Source organism: Camelus dromedarius, chromosome 15, assembly GCF_036321535.1.
Source record: "Camelus dromedarius isolate mCamDro1 chromosome 15, mCamDro1.pat, whole genome shotgun sequence".
Lineage (NCBI taxonomy): Eukaryota > Metazoa > Chordata > Mammalia > Artiodactyla > Camelidae > Camelus > Camelus dromedarius.
The window spans coordinates 34,620,442-34,637,598 of record NC_087450.1 but is presented as its reverse complement, the minus strand read 5'-3'; the positions used below and the strand labels follow the sequence as shown (position 1 = coordinate 34,637,598).

The 17,157-nt window shown below is 39.3% G+C and overlaps 1 long non-coding RNA gene across 1 annotated transcript in view; it reads right to left on the bottom strand.

Annotated features, from left to right (window-relative positions):
* Window positions 1-937: 937 nt before the first annotated feature.
* The window catches only part of LOC135322976 (uncharacterized), a 412,557-nt gene continuing 396,337 nt past the window's right edge, over window positions 938-17,157 (bottom strand). The window contains exon 5 of the long non-coding RNA XR_010384037.1: window positions 938-1,372. This is a non-coding gene — a long non-coding RNA (uncharacterized LOC135322976). The remainder of the gene's footprint in view (window positions 1,373-17,157) is intronic.

The following is a 17,157-nucleotide window of genomic DNA, read 5'->3' as shown; positions in this document are numbered from 1 at the left end:
ATTTTAAGAAGCCAGTTTTTTAAAATGCAGTCTCATTTTTGTTAAATTAATCCCTCTAAAAAGAAACGGCAAGTCTTTATACATATGCCATCCTCTTTTTTCTCAGTGAAGTCTACCAAATACACTTAATTCCATTTCCACAGTGAGTAAACATCAAATGAGATTTTCTGTTGTTCTCTACTAATAAGGAATTTTCATCTTTCTTACAGGCTTTTATCATGAAAGTGCCTGTTAGGTCATTTCTGCAGAGTCAGGAGTAAAGAAACAGACTAGGAAGGCTGAGGAGTTGAGAGGTCTACTCCAGTGGTGTTTCCACTGGGGACAGCAGCCATCTTCTGACTCCCTTCACCACCACCACTCAAGGTTTAGTGACAGCAGCTTGGAAACAAGGATCTTAATTCCCTTCACCTATTTGCAGAATTAATCATCATACCAGCAACCTCTGCTCAGTGCAGCTATTGTGACTGAAGCAGGCTACGCCTTACCAAGGGTATACTTACTGCTTAAATTTACGCAGCTCCGGTTCACACAACAGATTCAGAGCCCACTTTCAAGAAACAGTTCTTGTTGACATAATTTAAAGATTTATAAAATTATTATCATTGGATCCCAATTATCTTAAGAAAGAACTGTTAAGTCTTAACTGTAATGAACTATTTGGGGTCTCTAATTCATTTGCCTGGTATTTTCTAGGAGCCAGGTCTAAACCAGCATGGCATAAATACCAAAAGTAGGATTTAAACTACTTAGAAATTGGGTGTAGACAAACACAATCTTATTTTGCAGCACTGGGCAGTGTTCCTATTCAGGGAAAGGGAAAATAAAATTGAAATCTTTTGTAGGTTGTTTCCATCCACAAATCATTAATAACTGAGGAAAGACTATGCATCGCATATCCATGAATATAACGGAGATCTATTCAAACCTCCTTTCTGTCTGTTTTCCCTTTCTGTGTTCTTAGTTTCTGCAACATATTTAATCATGTACTGAGCACCTGACTGTGGGCCAGGCACAGACAGCAGGCAGTAAAGATGCAGCAGCAAACAACACACACATGATCGTGAAACTGACACTCTACAGGAGGGACACCAATAATCAACCATTTAAAGGCATTAGCAATATAATTTCAGAAAGTCTTCAATGATGTGAAGAAAATAAAACACAAGATGTGCTAGAGACTCAAGGGGTGAGAGCAGGTTAGCATGGGGGTCAGAAGCAGCTTTCAGAGGAAATGATGTTGATCCGAGACTGAGTAACAGGAAGTAGGTGCCCCTGGATGCACTGTTCCAGGCAGAGAGAACAGGCAGTGCCATGCTGTGGTGGGATGGATGTGGCACATTCCAAGAACAGAAAGAACCTCGGAGTAATAGATCTAGGAGGAAAAGAGAATGGAAATGAAATCAGAAAAATTAGCAGCAACAGATTAGGTAGAGTCTTGTACGCCACTGTAAGAAGTTGGTTATTATTCTAAATACAATGAAAAGCCACTGGATGAATTTAATTAAGGGAACGATACGATCTAATTTACATTTTTTAATTTCCTTCTAGCTTCTGGGACCAGAGAAGTGGTTCACATCAAGTTTTCTGTTCCAGTGGGCAGAGAGCTCAGGGCAAGGCTCCCTCAGTCTGAATGTATCCTGCGAGGGTACTTCACTTAATACGTGTACATCCCACGTGAGGCCAGCTACAGCCAGCTCTACAGGCATGAGGAGAGGACTCAGGTCACTCTTCCTGCCATGTTAAGTTACATCATTTCATGAAATAAAGAACCAGCAATACAAGGAAATCCACCAATTGGACAGGCTGTAACTGGACTACAACTGAAGTTATACTGTAACACACATTTATAAAATGCAGAAAAAATCCAGTGTGCAGAGAACAGAAAGATAATAAATCCTGGTTTGCAGCATTCAGTGATTGCACTAAGAAGTTGCAAGTCTATTTGTACTGAATGTAAATGGGAAACATTATGGATCGTTGCCTAGCAAAGGGGGAAAATGCTTTGTCACATACAATATTTCTGATGGTTGTTTGCTGAGAACATGAAGTGATTGATATTTCCTAATGCACATTGTTTAAAAGGCACTTTTTATGGGCTGTAGTCCTATAAATGATCCTTTTTAATGGCCATGAATTCTCAACAAGCTGAAGCAGAAAAGGAAAAACAAATCTCCAAGGTGAAATAAGCCTACAGAGGCCAGCCTCAGAGAAGTGGACAAGAAAACAGCAATGACTACGTGTCAGGCATTTCTCATAGCTATGTCATGTCACTTGTGCAGGACCCTCCCGGTGAGGGGCACCGTCCTGTTCTCAGAGGTAGAGAGCCTAAGGCTCAGAGATGTAACAGAGCCTGATCGTTATCATAAAATGAGTAAGCATCAGAGCTGTCTCTGTAGTCACAGCTAGACCTGACTACAGAGCCTGAGCACCTCCCGTAGCATCAAGCAAGGTCAAATCCAGAAATAAAGAAACTGGATGTTACATTCCAAGGGAGTGAAGTAGATGAATCTCTGGAGAACCTATGTTCATAATCAACCCACGTGTCCCTCCAAGCAACCTCCCATTACCAACACTGCTGATCTTTGCTGCTACTGAGGACTCAGAACTACTGTGAAGGAGGCAACTTCTGCATGGTCCCTCAGACCCCTTTGGGGTTTTTTCTGGGGTAGGGGGGAGTGGGTAATTAGCTTTAATTTATTTTAATGGAGGTACTGGAGGTTGAACCCAGGACCTCGTGCATGCTAAGCATACACTACCACTGAGCTATACCCTCTCCCTACTCTACCCTGGGCCCTCTTTTTGGGTCTTTCTCCTACCCAGTAATGCCTTCACGTTTCCTTTGTTTTCGTATTTTCTTGGCCCACACAATTACCAGCCTCTGCTCTCAAATTCTTCATTCAGGTTAGAACGGACGTGACTCCCACCAAGCAGACAAATCTCAAAGAGATATTTTATGAGGGTGAGAGATTTAAAGTATTAAAATTAATTGCTGTACTTTTCAGCATATCAGTCAGCAGATGGTGTGACCTGCAGAGACCCAGGACCTGTCTCGGGTCCTGCAATTGCTCTGCACAGACGGTACTGCTGGCATGCCTCTAAGGTAGACTCTGGTCCAGGAATTGCCCCATCCAAGCTTACCTGCCTGTCTCCTACTTCTCGCCCCTCCATCCAGCCCTTCCAAACATAAGTTGTCCTCTTCCCTTCTGTAATTTGGCTACTGCTATGCATCCCACCTGAAATTCTCTCCTTCCTCTTCTTTATCCAAACTCTATTTATCCTCACAGCTCTTGTTCAGGACCAGAATAAAAGCACCACACAAACTGATCTGGCTTTGCCTCCCCCTACCCCACGGTTAGTTCATGAACAATCAATTAGTACATCTGTGCTGTTGATTAGATCAAACCAATGGTCAGGCAAATTATCTAAAATGATGGGTTAGACTACAAAGAAAGTTTAGACTCAACACGGATACAACAGAAATAAGTCAAAAACATCTACAACAAGATCAATACTATTAAAATATAACTACTCAGTGAAAACAATTTTTATTTCTCCGCTGGCCTTTCAATACAGATTGCTTCTACTCATTCTCTGCTGGAATCCCTCTTTCATTTCTGACCCATTCTTTATTAGCAGCCACACTTTAGCTCTAGACACCAAATCACATATGGTGCTCTTAACCGTGGTTTATCTGGCTTCTCAGTGTGCTTGCAGAACCAGTCACCCCCTGAAAAAGCATCACCTGCTAGGGTATCACATGGGAAAACATGGCTAAGTTGTTAAATGGCAGAACAAATTATCCTGTCACCGAGTAAGTCGACAATCAGTCTGTTTGACCAAAAGAAGTATCAGTCACACCAACTTGTGGTTGCATGAGAGAAAAACTCAATAAATTTAACCCTGGCCTTTGCTGCTGGTTTTGATGATTAGGAACTGCTGTGAAGGACTCAATGATCAGACTCCAGGAGAACTCATTTTCAAATACTACCTGTAAGGTTAGAAGCTGATGCTTACAGTTAAGAGACTAGTCCCTTCAATTGTCAGTTGAAAATTAATTGTTAGTTTGCCAATTGTAGATGCTCAACTGGACACTAACTGAGGACCAAAATTAGTCTGGATAGAAACTAAATAGTACCTGACATGGCCATTTTTCTCCACAACACAAAATATTAAGCATCTAGCTACCTAATACTTAGCAGAAGCTTGCTAGATTACTCTCTCTCAGCAACTACAGCCAAAATAGAATATCTCAGATAAAACTTTCTTTTGTATAATCTGTTATTCTTAAGCTTTTCTACAGTATCACACTTAAACAAGGCCACTAGGTCATGCACACCTATTTGAGTCACAAGGGACTGTGGAGTCTCAGATTATACCAGGAAAGGAGGACAAAACAGCGTTAGGCGAATGTCACAGAATGGGAGAGTCTACACAACCACAAATTCTGGTCAATAAAATGTCATTTATACTTATATTTACATACCTAAATGCATATGTATGTGTATACATATATGCATATACATACATACACATGCATTTTACCCTTGACTTTAACACTAAACATAAATTGAACATGGACAATTGTTTGACTATAAAACACACTAAAATCTTCCAAAATCTTGAGATTATTATTTTGAAGATCAATTTTTTTTATTAATTGTGGAAGACTAATAGATTAACAGAAATTTTAGGCAACAGAAAATGGGAAGCTGGATACAGCTTTCACTGTAAGTGGTGCTACAGGAAACATAAAGGAGGGCTCTAATAGGTAATGACACTGTTCCAGAATTAGAATGTGGTGACAGTTGGATGATCTTGTGGATGCACTAAAAACCACCAACCGTGTATTTCAAAAGAATGAATTTTACAGGATGTGAATTACAGCTCAATAATCATTCTCCTCCCTAATAAACACTCTAACCTATTTAACATGTTATATACACAAATGCAATACAATTAATGCAATATTCCGATTATAGAAATAATCACATATAATTTTTAAAACTCCCTTCAACATCAATAGCAAGGAAGCCAGTAACAGGTAGTTCTATCTTATTTATGGAGGTGGGCAAGGGAAATAGGATTCCCAGCAAGTTCAGGGACTAACCTCCTGGAAGTGGATACCTGTAGGATGCCTCAGCTGAAGAACAGCTCTGAAGTCACCATCACTTTAAATATACTAACAAATTTCACTTTGAAACTTCAGCAAAAGTACACTCAGCCTACAGGAAATTGCTCAAAAGCTTTTGTCCTGAAGAACAAAAAACCAGATAAAATCCTTTGCCATGAAGGTAGCTGCAGAAGTGAATAAATACTTTTTTGCTAATTGCAAAAATCTGACAATCTTTGTAAGGCAAGTCCATTTGGAATGGTGGCTTCATTGGATTTCCTTGAAGTTGGCTGACCCCATATATGATTATCTCTCAAATAAATTATTTAGATACGGAGACATAATAAGCAAATATTACCAATTACTTTTTATCAAGTTATCTGCCAATATAACTGGATATTGCTTCCTTATCTTCGTAACAGTACGACTTGGACTAATTAAACTGGTGTTGTCTAGATCTTTATTCATTTAGGTTTGCTTGATTTACTTAGAGTGGAGATATCATTAAAAAATTACAGGACACTTATGTTCTCTAAAATAAAAACGATTTAAACGCTCTGTATAGCTTTCCATTTGCTGTTTATCAGCATAATATAATTCTCCCTATAGACATCTGAATGGCATATATAATAATAACCACAATGATGCAGACTGCTCTAGGAAAATAGTATATTAATTATGTCCTCCTGGATAATTTAGAATATTTTAATTCCTAAGCCTTACAGTAAAAATAATCTCTTCTTCAAAATTTCTGCACTTGCCTGCCTTAACATTAGTGCAAGTATTAAAATACACAGAGAAGTTAAGAGTTTGGGAAGATACAGGAACTATATTCCTAACAGACCATAAACAGCAAAATTAGAACTATAAAGATCCAACTTACCCTTGGTTGACAAAGATGGATAGTTTCCTGGGGTTTATTCCGTACCTTTATGTTTTGTCCTTGAATAAAAAAGGGGCCACTCACCATTATATTGTCCTCCACTTTGAACAGTGTGCACTGTCTGATCCAAGATCTATTTAACGTCTATGTCTTTTTCTATGTAATGCTGTGACACCACATGGAAGCTAAATTCTAACTGTCATGTTGTTTCAGTTTTGAAAGGGCCCCCTTCAATTCTAGACAAGTTAATTTTTCAAACTGCAACTACTTACAATAACGGTAAACTTCTTTTTATGGTGACAGATGACTTCATACCTGTCTAAATTCAGATGTTCTTCATTTGTCATTAGATAAGATAAATGCATACCTTTTGCTTCTCTTATGAATAATAATTAAGTTGGGTGACTTTTTAAAAAACTTTCTGAATTTAGAGGCCTGTGTCTTGAAGGATTCAAAGGAACCAGTTTAAAGAAAGAACTATCAGATTATTAGAACACTGTAGAATGAATGGTCAACTATTGGTGACCTACTTTCTGATCACCGTTTCTCATCCATCTTCCTCTTCTCTCCCTTAATACATTTGTTTTCCTGAAGTTTCTGTTCTCAGTCCTCTTCTATTTCCATTCTATCAACTCTCCCTTGAAGGAATCAACTCCTTTTTCCTCCACTGATTAATTCCCAAAACATGTATCTAATCATTCTTGATCCTAAGCTCCTGATATGTAACCCAACTAACTTTTGGACGTCTCTCACTAGATGTCAAACATGACATGAGCAGATACAAACTTGTCACTTCATCTCCAAATTCCTACCCCCTCTCTTCCCTCTCTCTGTGAATAGCAAGCTATCTATCCACACATAGTTTGAGGGAGGAACTTGGGGGTCATCACACAGAACTCCACCTCCTCACTTATCACTCTCCATCAGCCAATAGATCTTGGTGATAAATTATCTCCTTAATCTCCTTAAAATCTGACTGCTTTTCCCATCCCGCTTACTGCCCTCATCATCACTTCTCTCCTAGAGTGCATTAACCATAGAATTATCAATTTAAAAGATCTAATCACATCACTTCCTCCTTAAAATCCCTCCCAGGCCAACCATCATTTTGTAAAAAAGTAAACAAACAAAATATGGCAAACAAATATCCATGTGGTCTGGCTCTTAGCTCTCTGCTTGTCACAGTCATCTCACACATTAATTACCTTCTCAGGGGGTCTCCCCTGACCCCCGCCCCTCAGTCTGGGTTAAGAACCCTGCTTAAACTCCTAGAAAACGTGCTTGTGTACGATCAGAGCACGAATTGGCATGTGCTGTATAATTAATGGTTTCCTTAACTATTCTGCCTTCTAAAAAGTGATCTCCTTGAGGGCCAGGGCTGTATCTTCATTACATTTTAAATACCCAGAATTTTATATAATAACTGGCAGTGAGTCAGCAACTAAGAAACGTTTGATGCACAAAGTGAATAAATGGTGAATACATAAAAACAGAATGGCATTTTCCTTACATAAAGAAAACAAGCATTGGGAGGTGAGAAGAAAATGTCATAGGAAAAGAAAAAGGCTCCAAAAATGAACAGAGGAGGTGCACTAAAGGAAGAGGTAAAGACCAACCTTCTCTTCCAGCCTACAAATGGCTTCAATTGCCACAGTGGCAACAAACATGAAGCCTTTCTATGCATACTCCTTGCTCCTGAATCCAAAGGGTTGATCACAGCACAGAATTCTCTTTAGATTCTGAGCTGGTGGCAGAATGAATTGAGAGGAGCATAAAATCTTTTCTTCTCTCCTTCAACCCTAAGAATTCTTTGCATTATGCCAAAAAAGACAAAGCCATTTTGCAGCTCTACTGTTCATAAATATGTGCCTTAGAGACTTGCTGAATACAACAAAAGTAAAACATCTCTTTTCACTGGATTTCTCCAGAGAAGAAAGCAAGTAAAATTTCAAAAGAATTTTTAATAGTTGCAGAAAGCTTTGGCTTAAAAAAAAAAAAAAAAAAAAGCATGAGAAAGTATGCATGAAATTAAATCCAGTCCAAAAGCCAAGGATTAAAAAGTTGTCAGGGACACCCTTTTCACGGGCTTGTAAGTGATCAAATATGACATATACGAAGTTGGAGCCAAAAGACCCTGATTTCAAGTCTTTGCCTTGGGCAAGTCATTCGAACTCTCCTCGTCCCAGTCTCCACATTGTAAAGTGGAGATACCTGTCAAGTCTGCCTCACAAAATTATTTTAAGAATCAAATTCATGTATTCGAACATTTATTTTAACAACTACTTTTTGAATGTCACTGTTCTAGGCATCAATGATACAACTGTAGAGAAAGCAAAGCCCCAGCCCTCCTAGAGCTAACGTTCTAGTGAGAAAGACAGACAGAAGTCAAGTAAGCACGGGATGGATGCATACCTTCAAGGAGTAACGTGTGCTCGCAAGAAAAGTAAACCAAGCTCAGGGGACAGAGAATGACAAGGCAGTCCTGTATTTGCTGGGGGAGGGGAGGCAGGCTCTCTCTGCGGAATGGGTTTCTGAGAGGAGACCGGGTGCAGTGAGAGGGTAAACTGGGTGAACATCTGTAAGAATATTCCAAGCAGAAGCACTGCAAAGGGAAAGGCCCTGAGGTGGGCACATGCTTAGTACTTTCCAGGAACAGCAAGGAAGCCAGGGCTGTTGGAGCCAAATTACTGCAAGGAAGAGAAGAAGGAAATGAGGTTAGAGAGAGGCCGGAGCCAGATGTGGAGCTGGTGTGAGAGTATTTTGTAACCTATGATTGGTAGCAAAATTCTAACGTGATTCACCCCAAATGGCATGGGAGAACAGCTTCATTCTTCACAAATTTTAAAGTTTGTATTTATCACATGGAACTCTGAGACAGTATAATCCATACCAGTACAATGAATGACATCACCAGATGAGCTAACTTCATGAACATACGAGCACACGTGTGCACATATGCACACACACACATACAGTTTGTCTCTACTCTGTCTTCTATGATTGAAGTTTTGGATTTCTTTTTTTTGTTGTTGCTATTATTGAAGTACAGTTGATTTACAATGTTGTGTTAGTTTCTGGTGTACAGCACAGTGATTCAGTCATATATATACATGCACACATATATATCCTTTTTCATATTATTTTTCATTATAGGTTATTATAAGCTATTGAACATACTTCCCTGTGCTCTACAGTAGGACCTTGGTTTATCTATTTTATATGTTGTAGTTTGTATCTGCAAATCCCAAACTCCTAATTTATCCCTCCCCCCCCTTTTCCCCTTGGTAACCATAAATTTGTTTTCCATCTCTGTGAGTCTGTTTTCTGTTTTGCAAATAAGTTCATTTGTATCATTTTTTAGATTCCACATAGAAGTGATATCATAGGATATTTGTCTTTCTCTATCTGACTTACTTCTTGGATCTCCAACTTTCCGCAGACAGTAACAATAAAGCAATGGGAGCAAACAGTACCACAGAGACCTCCCAAGTCATGGCTCTTGTTGATTTTAAAGTAACAGCCAGGCCCTTGTTATAACTGTAACCTGACCTAGGTCTCACCACTAGAGAACGTTGACATCTTAGAAAGGAGTCATAACAAAATGACAGACATCATCAAACGATTGAGACAGGAAACCAAAAGAAACAAATACATGAGCTAGGACAGTCATGGAGATTATAAAGGAAAACCACAAAGAGGAAGAAGGCACACGAGTTTTCACTTGTTAAATGACAGCAGAATTTGGGTCACCTCAGGAGACAACAGATGCTAGGACCAGATCCCTAGAGAACATCTGGTTTTACGGGAGCAGTGGGTGTCTCAGAAAGAGTCAGCACACAGGGAGCTTAAAAAAATTACAGGAACTTCAATATAGGAAAATCTACAGTTGCAGTTTTAGAGTTTCTTTCTCTGAGACTTGCACTGGCACCTCTTGTAGACTCATTTCCCACCTCCAACCTGCCCCTTCCACAGCCTTGTCTCATCTCCCTACACTCTCCGCTCTGCGAACCTTGCTCCCAGTGCTTGCTCTCTCTCCTATGTTTCATGCCTACATGTTTTTTTTTTGATAGACATCTCCCCCATCTGTCTTTCTGTACTAGTTTCTCAATGCATCCATGAACAAGCCAATCTTCTTCCCCTCCCCAAAATCAGTTTTCCTTTACGATTCCACAGTTTCTGTTCTGAGCACCAAAATTCTTGGTTACTCAGGCTTAAATCCTCAAAGTTATCTTTAATGTCCCCTCCCTCACATCCTCCCAAGCACCATCAGTTATTAAGTCCCATCAACTCCCCTTGAATGCCACTTGTCCCACCCCCTTCCCTCTCCCCTTCTTACCCCTCTACCTCTTGCCTAGATAACTATAGTGGCTTCTCAGCGTGCCTCTCCCTCTAGACTCCCTCCCTTCAAATATGTTTAATAAAATGCCATCAGGGGATCTTCCAAAGAAAACCTCTAATCAGACCACTGAGCTCCTAAAACCACACTCCTAATGCATGGTACTCAAGGTTCTCCACGGTGGGACCCAAGCCTAACTTTCCAGCTTTTTTAATGTTTGACTCCTTGCCCTCTACATCCCACTCACTCCAGCCTGAGCAATGGTCCACTGTCCTCTGAACAGACCACAGTAGGTCCCTGCCGCTCTTCACTTGTGCCATATCCAACAGCCTGATTTCCCTCCAGAGCCACCTCCGAATAACCTATTTCTGTTTTAAAGACCAGTTCAAAATACCAGCTCAGGAACTGATTCCCCAAAACAGATGTGATCTCTCTGGCTTCTGATCCTCAGTGGTACCCTAATCATGCATGCATCTGTTCACTCCTCCAGCGAGTATGTAGTGAGCACCTTCTAGGCATTAACTTCACATTATGGATCCTATGTTCCTCTCTGTCCCTTCACTTTCCACCTTCCTCACACCCTATTAAGTTGTAAGCTCACTGAAGACAAATATTTTTTCACCTTTGTATCCTTTTTAGACCCTTCCACAATGGTGGACATCTAGCAGACTAATTATATATCATCAGACTAGAGAAATACTTGATTGTTGTACACTATGTGAAAGGTGCTGTCTTGACTTTCTTAAGTGCAAAATGGAGACTAGCTGTCTCACACCCCACACTCACCCAGCTTAGAATTATTCCTCAAAATCACATGTCCTGTACACTCACTGGGGTCCATTAGAGGGTGGTTAGGCAAGGGGCATAGGGATGCAGAACTCTCGCATTCTGTCTGCAGGACTGTCTCAGAACCAAACCAAGGGGATGCAGAACACATGCCAGTCATCTAGTAGACTTAGAAGTGACAAGGCATAACAGCTCATACAACTCCATTAAAAAAAAAAATCAAAAAATGGGCAGAAGACCTAAAAACACACTGCCCAAGGCAATCTACAGATTTAATGCAATCCCTATCAAATTATCCAGGACATATTTCACAGACTAGAACAAATCATAATAAAATTTACATGGAACCATCAAAGACCTAGAATTGCCAAAGCATTGCTGAAGAGAAAGAAAGAGGCTGGAGGAATAACTCTCCCAGACTTCAGACAATACTATAGAGCTACAGTCATCAAGACAGCATGGTATTGGTACAAAAACAGACATATAGACTAATGGAACAGAATAGAGAGCCCAGAAATGAACCCACAAACTTTTGGTCAACTTATCTTTGACAAAGGAGGCAAGAATATACAATGGAATAAAGACAGTCTCTTCAGCAAATGGTGTTGGGAAAACTGGACAGCAGCATGTAAAACAATGAAGCTACAATACTCCCTTACACCATACACAAAAATAAACTCAAAATGGATCAAAGACTTAAACATAAGACAAGATACAATAAACCTCCTAGAGGAAAACACAGGCAAAACATTATCTGACATACATCTCAAAAATTTTCTCCCGGAAGAAATAAAAGCAAGAATAAACAACTAGGACCTAATGAAACTTAGAAGCTTCTGCACAGCAAAGGAAACCATAAGTAAAACAAAAAGACAACCTACAGAATGTGAGAAAATTTTTGCAAATGAAACCGACAAAGGCTTGATCTCCAGAATATATAAGCAGCTCATACGACTCAATAAGAAAAAATTAACAACCCAATCCAAAAATGGGCAGAAGACCTAAACAAGCAATTCTCCAAGGAAGACATACAAATGATCAAAAAGCACATGAAAAAATGCTCAATATCACTAATTATCAGAGAAATGCAAATCAAAACTACAATGAGGTATCACCTCACGCCAGTCAGAATGGCCGTCATTCAAAAATCCACAAATGACAAATGCTGGAGAGGCTGTGGAGAAAGGGGAACCCTCCTACACGGCTGGTGGGAATGCAGTATGGTGCAGCCACTATGGAATACAGTGTGGAGATTCCTCAAAAGACTAGGAATAGACTTACCATATGACCCAGGAATCCCACTCCTGGGCTTATATCCAGAAGGAACCCTACTTCAGGATGACACCTGCACCCCAATGTTCACAGCAGCACTATTTACAATAGCCAAGACATGGAAACAGCCTAAATGTCCATCAACAGGTGACTGGATAAAGAAGATGTGGTATATTTATACAATGGAATACTACTCAGCCATAAAAACCGACAACATAACGCCATTTGCAGCAACATGGATGCTCCTGGAGAATGTCATTCTAAGTGAAGTAAGCCAGAAAGAGAAAGAAAAATACCATATGAGATCGCTCATATGTGGAATCTAAAAAACAAAAACAAAAACAAAAACAAAAAAAGCGTAAATACAAAACAGAAATAGACTCATAGACATAGAATACAAACTTGTGGTTGCCAAGGGGACGGAGGGTGGGAAGGGATAGACGGGATTTCAAAATTGTAGACTAGATAAACAAGATTATACTGTATAGCACAGGGAAATATACACAAAATCTTATGATAGCTCACAGAGAAAAAAATGTGACAATGAATATATATATGTTCATGTATAACTGAAAAATTGTGCTCTACACTGGAATTTGACACAACATTGTAAAATGATTATAAATCAATAAAAAATGTTTGAAAAAAACAAAAACAAAAACAAAAAAACAGCAAAAAAATGGGCAGAAGACCTAAACAGACATTTCTCCAATGAAGACATACACATGGCCAACAGGCATATGAAAAGATGCTCAAAATCACTAATTATTAGAGAAATGCAAATCAAAAACTACAATGAGGTATCACCTCACACCAGTCAGAATGACCATCATTAAAAATTGCATATACAATAAATGCTGGAAAGGGTGTGGAGAAAAGGGAACCCTCCTACACTGTTGGTGGGAATGTAAATTGGTGCAGCCACTATGGAGAACAGTATGAAGATTCCATAAAAAACTAAAAAGAGACACCCTACGATCCAGCAGTCCCACTCCTGGACATGGATCTAGAGAAAACTAATTTAAAAAGATAACATGAGCCCCAATGTTCATAGTGGCACTATTTACAATAGCCAAAACAGGGAAGCAACCTAAATGCTCTTTGACAGATGACTGGATAAAGAGGTCATGGGTGTGGGTGTGTATCCACACACACAGTAGAATACTACTCAGCCATAAAAAGAATGAAATAATACCATTTACAGCAACATAGTTAGACCTAAAGATTATATTAACTGAAGTCAGAAAGAGAAAGACAAATATCATATGATATCACTTATATATGGAGTCTAAAAATGATACAAACGAGCTTATTTACAAAACAGAAATAGAGTCACAGACTAAGAAAGCAAACTTACAGTTACCAAAGGGGAAAGAGGAGGGAAGATACATTAGGAGTTTGGGATTAGTAGATACAAAAGACTATATATAAAATATACAAAAAGATCCTACTGTATAGTGCAAGGAACTATATTCAATAGCTTGTAACAACCTATAACGACAAAGAATATGAAAAAGTATACATATAACTGAATCACTATGCTGCACGCAAGAAACTAACACGAAATTAGAAATCAACTATACTCCAATAAAAAGAAGTGACAAGGCAAACAGAATGAAAATCTTTGAGCTCATCAGCAGTGGAGGCTTATCCACTTAAGGTCCATGAGGTCCCAGGGATTCCATGGCTAGGGACCCAAGTCCTGGCTCTGAGTATCTTAACTCCTGACTCCTGATTTAAGATACATGAAATCTGAGAATGAAAGAAAGAGGACTGAGAGATAAACACAATGAAAAAAATTAAATTAAAAGATGTCCAAAAAATGTCCATTGGGAGATTCAAGAAGTTGTATGATCATTTTGAGAAAACATCAAATTGTTCCATCACTGAGTCTAAAAACTACCTCAATCAGGTGCCCAGAGGTGCCAGAGCTACAAAAATATCAAGAGAGAGACTTGCAAAGGAATTTGGACAAGATTAGAAACCAGAATTAGTTTTCAGAGTGATCATACATCATTCTAATACCTTACTAACTGAATTTTGCCAAAAAAATTCAAATTTGAATCATTCTTGGTCTCCAGATTTACAAACATCTGATTTGAGGAATACACAAATGCTTTCCCTCTACAATTCAACATATTCCTAACATGCTGCACTGGCAGTTCCTGGAATAATGGAAGGTTATTTCTGTTTTTGTTACTGTTCCCTGACTTTAGGTAAAAACTGAGGGAAGTAGAATGGCATATTCACTTATAATTTCACGTGCATTCTGCTGATGTCAGGAGATTGGCATTAATTATACTGGAAAAGTATACTTGATATACCTGAAAAAAAAAAAAACAGTCAAGTGGAACAGTACACAGCCACAAGTTTTAGGGACAAATTCTGAATCTTTATTCAGAAAGCCCGATACTCATATAACCCTCCCCGTATACACCGTCCGACCTTCAGATGAAGCATCGGCAATGTTCTACATTTATTCCATAAAGCACTAGAACGAGAGAGCAGTGTACACTTGCTTCCCTGAGGCCTTCATCATTCTCCAGTGTTTTATGGAAAAATTTGTTTCAGTCTTTGAGCAGCAGAGTAAAAATGATTTTTACCAAAAGCTATGGGTCATATTTTCTTTGTATTAGAGAAGATCTGGATTGATCATCTTTTTGTGGACAGGATGTATCAGAGTGGCTGGGAACGTTTCTCCCGTGTAGAAAACTTCCCCCAATAAACACCCCCAGCAATGTATTTTTTAACACCTAACCCAAAAGCAACTCACACACATAATTTCCTTCAGAGTCTAACAATCCATAAAGTTCAAAGTGTTCCAGGCTTTTCAGAACTGTAGCCCAAAACCACAATTCACGTTGCACACTTGCACATGCGCGCGCGCGCACACACACACACACACACCATTAAATACTCCTTCAGCCACCTCATCAATGGATTTCATGGGTAAGTTCCAAGGACCAAGAGAGTTAGGTGGAGGCAGGATAAATTCCTGGTTGCTAAATGAGGAGCAAAGGAGATCCAGAGAGAATATTCTAGAACAGCAATGATTTGGAAACCAAAGATGCTATCCAAAGAGGCTATCCAAGACAAGGGGAACCAGGTGAAAAACCACATCCAAAAAGAAGGATCTTTGACTGGGGAGGTTAAACAAGTCTGAAAGGGTGAACAGAAGGCTTAGGCTTGAGTTCCCTGAAGCACATATAGAAAGCAGGACCACCGTCTGCAGAAGTTTGGGCTTTGCCTGTTGGTAAGGAGGGCACTCTTACGGCCGTGAAAGCTACTCATGCACAAGATTTTTATTATCACAGTCTAAATGTCCACTCTGAAGAAAATGGTTAAGAAAACAGTCATAACACTCAGAAGACTATCGTGCAGTTATTAAACATGATGCTAATAAAAAAGCTCCTGATTACATGGGGCAAAGCATATGCTTTAATAGAAAATAATCAAAATAGCAAACTGAATAGACAGATTATAACTACTAAAAACAAAACTGCATTAAAAAGAAGGCGACAGATAACATCTTCATTGAAATTCTGGTGTTAACAGTTATAAGGTTTTTATTTTTGTGTTGTTGGTTCTGTCTTATTGTTTCATTCTCTGCATTTGCCATTTTCCTAATTTTTTTCTCACCATACATGAGTTATTTTAACAGCAGAACATGTACAAATAAGCCATGTTTATTTTCTAGGTTCTAACAGCCAGAATTGTGCTGTCACAGGAAGAGCTCGGAAGTGGGAGTCGGAAGACCTGAGCTTCAGGACAAATCTGTTGCTGTCTAATGGTGTGGATTTAAGCAAGCCACCTAACCTCTGTCATAACCATCATTGGCTGACTTAATGAACATGGAGTCTAGATTAATCTCTTTCCCAAGTGCTTTGCCCATGTTATCTCATGGAGTGCTCCCATCAATAAAGTAGATAGGTCTTGTTCCACCATTATATAGATGAGAAAACTGAGACATAAGGAGATGAAAGAACTGACCAAGATTACCAAGCCAGCAAATAGTAGAACTAGGAATATAACTCAGGACTAACTCTGTGTCGCCTAACCTTTTCATCTTTGAAATAAAGATAAGCTGTACTTGTTGTACTTCTCAAGCTTTTCTACCTACGCGTTCCCATCAAGGCAGGACCCTGCTTTCTTTTTTGCTCACTGATATATCTCAAGCACTGAGTGCTTAGCAGATAGTAGGCACTCCGTAAATATTTGCTGAATAAAAGGACCTGCCAAGGACGCAAATTTCTGTGGCGTCTGATGTTTTAACTTAAAATGCCACGTGGACTTTGTATTCTACCTCATAACATCGCTTACGTGTCTTAATAATTATATCACAATATGTGTTTACCCCTAAAATTACTTTTCAAACCATTCAACTCAAGTAACTTTAATCCCTTTTCCCTCACCAGATTAGGAATACCGCTGCTCCTGGAAGACTTGACGTACTCATCCTCAGGTTTCTTGTGTGCCTGGCACACCTTACACACCATCATGGGCACACGCACTCAGGCTATGGATCTAAATGGTCCCTAATGTTCTCACCAGCTCAGAAATGCTTTAGGAACAGAGGAGAATCCACCAGATAAAACTGAACTAGTGAGACATACAGTGGGACCTCTTTGTTCTGGACATAAAGCTTTTATGTCTTCCATCTAAGACTGCATTGGGTTTTCTGACAGCTGAGATAAATTAGCTCATTTACAGCCTGTGATGAACTAAAAGCCCTAGATCGTTCTTATAGGAATGATGGTAAACCAGATACTC